Here is an 8,556-nt window from a genome sequence, read left to right as displayed (position 1 = left end):
AGTTATCAGAACTTGCAATTGTTTAGATGAAATTTCATCATCTTCACCTAGATTTTTCAAAAATGTATCTAGTGTCTGGACCTTAAAGCGACAGCTGCCTATACATTGTATTGGTTTGTAAAGAAAACCTCTTCTCCATATTTTGACATCAATCAACTACGAAAACCTTACTAAATCAAATATATTTGTCATCATTATTTGTTATTATTGCTACTTCTGTATCATTTCTTATTAAAGCCTTTTTAATAGAACGATAATCATATCCAGATACATTATGAATAAATAGTGGAATATTTTGTTGTTCTTATTTTTTCTGCTTAATTACATCTGTTATGTACAATACCGCTATTTATTTTTTCCAGGTATGTGTGATCTCAACTTTATCTTCGGCGTCCTCGATAGTAATCTATTTTCAGATATTACATATGTTTTATGATTTACAATCGTTCTCAGTAAAGATCATCTCTGCTTTGTATGTTGGTCTTTGTTCATCATAAACAGGTTTAGAAATATACCAAGGGTAGTGGAGAGGACGAGGGGTGTTGTCAGGGAACTAGACTAGAGATACACCCGTCTATTCGTATCGCCTAGGCCATTTCTACATCTGGATTGCCAGTAGGAATAACCGAACAGTTACTATTCATACCTATACCGATAGTTATCGTTCAACAACCTCAGCTATTAGCGAAACAAGGATTGACAGGGATGTTGTGCTTGCTTCAAACTCATTTTCTATTGGTAACTGCTCGGTCAATTATACGGTCAATAGCCCATGTGATCCGATGGATTACGGTTTTATTTTTATTTTTTTGAGAACGAAGTTTCGTTTCACAAAAAGTGATTTATCTGTAAATTATTGCGCCGACAAGCATCTGAGGTATATTATTGTCACCTAGAATATCCGAGGCGGTCCAAATGATGATGTAACCTGTTGAGGTAACGGTGTTTATGTGTGTATGGATATGGTATGTAAACCAACTGGTTGATGTAAGATCCCTCCCTCAAATCAGAAATGGCAAAATTTCAAAGTATGTGGATTACGAGTAAATGCAATATCGCGGTCATTTTTGTGTACTATAAATTCATATTTTCTCATCATTAATGACGACGGCTCAAGTAGACACTGATATAGTCGGAGTTTCCTCTGACCCTTGTCACCCCATTTTTGCTATATGGATATTTATGTTGGGGTGTAGGGCCGGAGTCCATTTCCTATCGAAAAGTTGAATTCGCCGACACCATCATGGTATATCCGCTTACTAGCCGGCCCAGCATACTTGAACGACCTTTCAACTAGATATACCTGCATGAAATCGATAGGAATTTGATTTATTTTCTTAAAAATTGTGAGCATAGCATTTGTTCTATCTTTAATCCGCTGACAGACGAGACAAAAGTACGTCGATGCTGAAATTTGACCTGGATATGGCCATTTGCATTCCTAGTCACATGACTACACAAATCTCACAACCAACATGTCAATGATATCAGAGTTCATACAGTCACGTGATATGGACAATAAACGAATTTCCAAAGTTGTTGTACTTAGAAGTTGGACAGGGGGGTGTCCAAAGTCTGGCCCGCGAGCCAATCACGGCCCGCGGTAAGATTTCATACGGCCCGCAGCTTTGGTCATATAATGTATTATTTATCGCTCGCTAGCACGCGAACCTTTCTCCTCTCATTTCTGCCATGGCGACTAAAAAGTTAGTGTCGGCAAGTTATCGGTTTCTTGATCAATCTGAAATTGAGTGTTTTGAACGGTAACATCTGTCACTATAAACAGTGAAAAGCCAAAAGCACACTTATGCACTTGGACTTGTGGCACTTATTTTACTAAACTCTTGAATAAGATTTGATTATAACTGTTGATGTTATGTACCTATATGTGGCACAAACTATTATTTGCTGAATGATCTTTTAAAAGACAAGAAAAATTCACTTGTTTTAAATTTTATTGATAACAGAAAACTTTGCATTAGTTATAACTCCTGTTTAAAATGACCATGAGGCAAAGATATTTATCTAACTCAGTTTAAGGTATAACATACAGTTCAATGTTATCTGACTCTCCAGATATGAATGAAAGGCAGAATTGTGTTTTTAGAGTTGTTCATGTCTGCCTGAGTGGCTTATATTTAGTTACATTGCCATTTGAAAAATAAAGATAATTGTGACAATGAAAATTGTTTTATTTATTTATTGTTTATTTGTTTTTTATTTATTTATTGTTCTATAACAGTGTATATTTGCATGTAACTTTTGTGGTTAAAAAAAAAAAAAAACATCAGAAGGAACTATTGGCCCCCGGGCATCTTCACTTATCAAATCTGGCCCTCTTTGCAAAAAGTTTGGACACCCCTGTATTATACAGAAGTTACTTAATGTTTGTAAATAAATATAATGCACACTTAATTCTCAACATATTTACTCTGAGAACAACGACCAGAAACATGTCGGTATCGCAGCAGGGTCAGTGAAAACAATTTTCAAGAAATACCGAGCACGTGTCAGCGATGTTTCTGTTCGTGTCACGTGACTGTCACATTGACATGTGCTATATGTACTAGTGAATCTGGTTTTCTTCAAATCGCTGCAACATATACAGATTTTAGGTCGTTGGTTTCACAATAAATATTTTGAGAAGTTTAAGTTTTTTTTTCTTCATTTTTCTATTTTAATTTTTTTTTACGTGACTTTCATTTATATGTTCGATTTGTTTTCCTACAGTAACACTAGAATTTGTTTATTTTTTCATATAACGTGACTATATGACTTCTGATGTCATTGACATGTGGATATAGAACACAGTTAACTTTACTTTATGTTCTCTACATTTGTTTCTCATTACTAACCTTTCCACTGTGTGACAATCAATACAAATCATATGTTAATCTAAAATACCTTGAATGACAAGTTCTCGTCAAAGGTTGACCTGCTCTTTTTTTAGATGCTGGACTGTCAACATAGCAGCATGTAAACAGAACACAGATTTCACTTCCGGATCATCACCAAGGCCTTATTACTCACTGTGCACTGTCGCCGTAATACACACAGACAACAACACCCTGATCACATGTTCTCAAGAACAAACAATTACCTTTAAATCCCTACCAAAAGAAACCATAAATAAAACTCTTCGAGAGGGAAAAATGTTCTAAAAATAGACTAGAACTACATCCGTGGGTACTGAACTGGAAGTATTAATTGTGACCCGATTCCATGTAGGCTGCAAGGGTTGTTTAGTCACGTGGCTAGGAATGCAAATGGCCAGTTCCAGATCAAATTTCAGCAAAGATGTACTTTCGTCTCGTATGTCAGTGGAATAAAGACAGAACAAATGTTATGATCGCACTTTATGAGAAAATAAATCATATTCCTATCGATTTCATGCATGTATATGTCGATGAAAGGTCGTTCAAGTTTGCAGGGCCGGGTAGTAAGCTGCTACCCCATGCCGACACTAAATGGTGTCAGCGAATTCCAACTTTTCGATAGGGAATGGACTCTGACCCTACACCCTATCATAAATGTCCAAATATCAAAAATGGGGTGGCAAGGGTCAGAGGAAACTCGGACCAACACTAATAATGCGCAAAACTGCCCGAACTGTTTCTTCTTTTTTTGGGGGGGGGGGGGCTTGTTTGATCTTTTCAGACTAGTTAAGGGAGTCCCCTGCCCTACTAAAGCTTATCTTTATAAATTGAATATGTGCTATATGTGTTTTAAATTTTATTATGTGTGTTCTGTTTGAGTTATTTTGTTTATAAAGTATGTTTTGTCCTTGCGGATCTTTTGTAAATTATTTTGTTTCATTAAATAATTATATTTGTTATGTTTAAGTTCTCGTGTTTATAATGTCAATTTTGTCCTTGCTGATCCTTTTTATATTTTGTATTAATTTTTTATGCTAAACATTCATCATAGTCCAAAAAGGAAATTTCAAACACCTTATATTCCTCTTCTTTCTGTCTCCTTATAGCTCTTCTTCTAGTTCTTCCCATTTCCATAGCTTCTTTTAGTTCATTGAATATTTTAGTCTAAGTTGCTTTTCTTTCTCCAGTTGACGGTACTGTCCTTGTTTTGTCGTTATTATTGTTGCTGGAAATAATAATTCTACCGTTTGCGGTACTGTCCTTGTTGTTGTTGTTATTGTTATTATTGATATTGCCTTTAAATCTTTTCCCATTCCCGATAATGTCTTTGTTATTGGTGTTGTTGTTCTTGGTGCTGGGACTAATTCTTTCGTTTACGGTACTGTCCTTGTTGTTCTTGATTTTCTTGGTGCTGGCCTTTGTACTGCAGTTAATGTTCCTTTGTCATTGGATTTTGTCTCAATTGTTGTTTTCCCTGCATTGTATTGTTCCTGTTGTCGCTGTTTCTGCTTGTGCTTCAGTTGTTGGACAGTGATCCTGCTGATTTTGATTTTGTTGTTGGCTATTCTCTTGCTTGGTGTTACGGTGTTCATTCTGCTGTTTGTCTGTTTGATTTGAGACATGTATTGGGTTTTTTTTCCTGCTGTTCTTGTTCTTGTTGTTTCGGTTCTGAAACATTGTTTTTGTGGAATGCAAATACTTCTTGCTGTCCCTAATCTTTGGTCATTGGGAATTTGTGTAGTGTGTGACCTCTAATCCCACATCTATTACATTTTCTGTGGTGAATGCAGCCTTTGTACCATGATTTGGTTAAGAAGCAGTAAAAAGAAAATTAAATGTTGGTTGAATTTTCTGTCTTTCTGCTTTTTCCATTTCAAAAATTCTTGTCCATTTTTGACGGGAGTAAAGGGTGTGTCCATTCTTGCTTTCAGTATGTTTATTTTGAGCTTCCCTTTAAGTCTCTCGATCTTTCCTGTGAGGAGCTTAACACAGGGATATCAGACAGGTGTAATTCCGCTGTTTTCTTTTCAATTTTCCTTAGTATTGGCATGGGTTCCTTGACCAACACTTTTTTCCCCTCCAATTGTCATTTCTCCTAGTGGCAGTATAGGCATAGATCCATTAGGTCATATATCATTCAAAGTTTTATTTAACAATTCTGCCAGGCTGGCAAACTCCTTATTCATTAATTGTAATGCTGCCATAATGGTTGCTATGCTTTGTCTTTTTTCTAGGGGTATCTCTGACTGTTTATTCTACCAAAACAGCTACCATGTGCCCGCACATTCTGTCAGAGATGTCTACAGTCCTGCATATCAACAGAGGCTACAAGATAGAAAAAGTTAGAATTCATCGATTGCCCAATATGTTGAAAAATAGCAAGTTCTCAACAACAGGATGAACTGACCAGTAAATGGGCATCTCTTTTTTTTCAGCCAACAGTTTTTCACTCATTCACACAAGAAATATTAAAGTAGATCACTTGTTTATGATGGAACAAAAATAGTTATGTTGTAGAGCAATTTGTATTTTCTACCCGTTCTCCTTTAAACCGAGATTTAATATTTGTGCAGAATATTAGTACCAAATGCAATATTAACTTTTCCTCATCAATCTGACGATTTTTGTAATTTTATGATTTACTACATTCTCTTTGCTACATTGTGTTAACCTTTTCATTTTCAAAGTGTTAAAATGGCTAAGTTATATTATTTAGTTAAAGCTAGCAATAATGCCAGTTTCATTGTGCCGAGTATATAAACATGAATTTACATAACTTTCATGCATATTTTTAAAGCAGATAAAAATGGTTTCTTGAATTCTCATTTTCCTAACATTTTGCTCAAAAGATGTACACATACACTGCATCTTTTGCATATAAAGAAATATATTTCAAATGTTCATGATGAAATCTAGAAGCAAGGTGGTACAAGTTTTTCTAACCGTGTACTGAAAAATGGCGTTAAACCCCACAACAACAACAACAACAAAATCTAACCATGTCAACAAATTCTCATTTTCGATGTTACAGAGCATCCAGTGCTTGATGGTGTGGAATGCGATATTTGGTTCACTAGGTAACACATTCTTAATCCTTGCGTGCATTTGTTATCTTCATTCTCCTGTAAACTTATTAAATAATAAAGGCACTGAATTATGTTCTCCATTTTGGGGGGATTTTCTTAGCAACAATACCTTCTTTAGTAGCCTGTTTTTCCTCAATTCTTGTAGACAGTGCCGAGTATTTGTTGCACTGTAGCCTTATCAATACTTGAGGCTACATTGACCTAATTTATGTTGTGATGTTTCACATTTTTGGATGCATGCAAATCTGGTTTCATGATTGCGTAAGGAAGGACAGAGAAAATGACTAAAATATGAAAGGTTAACATAGTTACAGGAGTGTTAGTGGTCACAGTGACCTACTTTTAGTTGTTGCACTTCTGATCACAGTCCATGTCATGAATAAACCAGCTGCAGTATGAGAAACTTCTATAAAGCAATATTGTGTACAGTCATTGGAATGTCAAAAGTCACATTGACCATACTTTTTGAAAAAATACAGATCATGATGTATTTGAAGCAGTTTTGCTTGTACAAAAGTACGAATATTTACTAAATATTAATGGTACTCTCAAAATGTACTTGTAACCATTGTTTTTATACAAAGAAATCAAATTTTCTACATAATCCTGACAGCTATATAAGATTGTCTCCTTACAGAAGCTTTCGTTTTGGAAAATCTACATTAAATATAATACAACAGGAAATTGGAGAAAATATTCTCCATTACTTGGGTTCATATATGCAGTGTTTCAGCCAAGATATGCCCTTGCAGGATTTTGGCAAAATAGAGATCAAGTGCTGCAAAGGAGATCAGTTGAATTTTACAAAACTTGCTAGAAGCAATTTCTGTTTTCAGAGTTCAAGAGTTGTAACACTATTACTTATTTCTGTTATTTAGTTCAAGAGTTTTAATGAACACTTCTGTTACTAATAAACCAAAGAGCCCTATCACTAGCATTGTGTCCAATTTACACAGTAACTGACTTTTGCACACGAACAAAGACCTTGAAGCAGTCTTCTCCAGTTGCGCTGAGCACTATGATCAGACTTTTATTACCCATTCTCTTAAACCCATCTATGGGAAAGCTCAGAATTTTCTGAAAATGGCTATGTACTAGGTATATTCCATAGTATTTATTGGTTAAGAGCAAGATCCGCTTGCAACCAACTTGCAGTAGTCTGCGTGAAACTATGCTACAGTTTCAAAAAATTATGTCTTCATGTAACTTCCACTCCAATTTTATTTAAATGTTAAACTTAATCAAAAATTCATAGTTGCAGCAATTCTCTTAAGCAAACGCTTCCATTCACATATGTAGCACACTTGTCATTTGTCAACCAGGAAATGTTTTGCTACAAGGTAGGTCTGGAACTGAAATGGAAGAGATAGTTACCAAAGATGTGCCGACTCTAATGAACACGCAAAAAACAAGATGAAGGTGGAATACAACTTCTGACATGACAAAGAATTGGATTTCACATTGGCGAGAAAGATAAAAAAACACAAGAAATTACCTAAAAGTGAAATCTTGCAAAGATATAACTACAATGTTGGAAGCGAGTCCATTTATGTCAAGGCTCTCAAATGAATTTCCTGGAGTGTTCAGCTTTCTAAAAGAAAAATGATTTAGATTAAATTCTTTGTATGATTGCAATAGCAAAAAACTATTCTTTTTTCATTAATGGTCTCAAAACTTGTTAGTACTCTTCAAACTAGTTTTTCAAATCTCTTCATTTCTTTACATTTTACTTTGTTTTTACTTAATGCATAGTGGTTATCAACATATTCAAGTTACAAACTGTTACAATCCTCAATAATAATTAAATGATCCAGGTTCAATTCACCATGCCCAAAGGCTGATGTCTGCATGTTACCACTTCCATCTATAGTGAAATCATTTTGCTTTCTTACACCTTTTACAAGCTGCTTTGACTATTCTCTGATTAGACACTTTACACCATGGGAACTGCTTCTCCCATCTGGGTATCCAAGTTCTGTTGACATTTTTATCACAGTCATTCATCATAGTCAACACCGAGTTAGCATTAAATATATATTCCAATTTAGAGATCTTTTTTGTTAACACATGTGCTCTCACTTTAGCCCACTTTTCATCAGTAATTGGTAATTTCTCTTAAAAAGTGTTTACTGACAACATAGTGCCCTAAAGACTAAATCTCACATACCAATGTAGCAATTAGTACTATTTGCATTTTATTGATTGGACAACTAAAACTAGGAGAAAGTATTGATTACTTTCATGACATATACAGTCATAATTTAAACACTATTAAAACAACAAAGGGAATCATTTATATGCCAATTTACTACTAATTTATACACGTGTCTCAATTGTAAGACATTCAAGTGTTACTTTGTAAATCATTTAGGTAAACAAATCTGTAGTTTATCGTATGTAAACAAATCAAATCATTTGGACGACTTTCTTTTTGAGTGATTCAGATCATCTAATTTTGGTCCTGTTTATGAAATGATGGGTGCCAAGTGGCACAGTAATTAGAACTGTACTTGTGATTATATATTTGTTTTGGCTCAATTCTTCAAACATACTACAAAGATGATACATTAACAACTTTAAAAAAATAATTCGAC

At 34.7% G+C, this 8,556-nt stretch overlaps 1 long non-coding RNA gene across 3 annotated transcripts; it reads left to right on the top strand.

Moving 5' to 3' along the window:
- Positions 1 to 690: 690 nt before the first annotated feature.
- LOC149783589 (uncharacterized) lies at positions 691 to 6,030 on the top strand. 3 transcript variants are annotated; one of them, XR_016414041.1, is made up of 2 exons: positions 691 to 936; positions 5,111 to 6,030. It is a non-coding gene; the product is annotated as an uncharacterized LOC149783589 (long non-coding RNA). The 3 variants fall into 3 exon arrangements; XR_016414039.1 differs by lacking the exon at positions 691 to 936 and adding an exon at positions 942 to 1,028; XR_016414040.1 differs by lacking the exon at positions 691 to 936 and adding an exon at positions 1,493 to 1,603.
- The last annotated feature ends 2,526 nt before the right edge of the window (positions 6,031 to 8,556 follow it).

Source organism: Sinohyriopsis cumingii, chromosome 14 (assembly GCF_028554795.1).
Source record: "Sinohyriopsis cumingii isolate HCF-2022 chromosome 14, ASM2855479v2, whole genome shotgun sequence".
Lineage (NCBI taxonomy): Eukaryota > Metazoa > Mollusca > Bivalvia > Unionida > Unionidae > Sinohyriopsis > Sinohyriopsis cumingii.
This window is presented reverse-complemented; position numbering and strand designations above follow the sequence as displayed.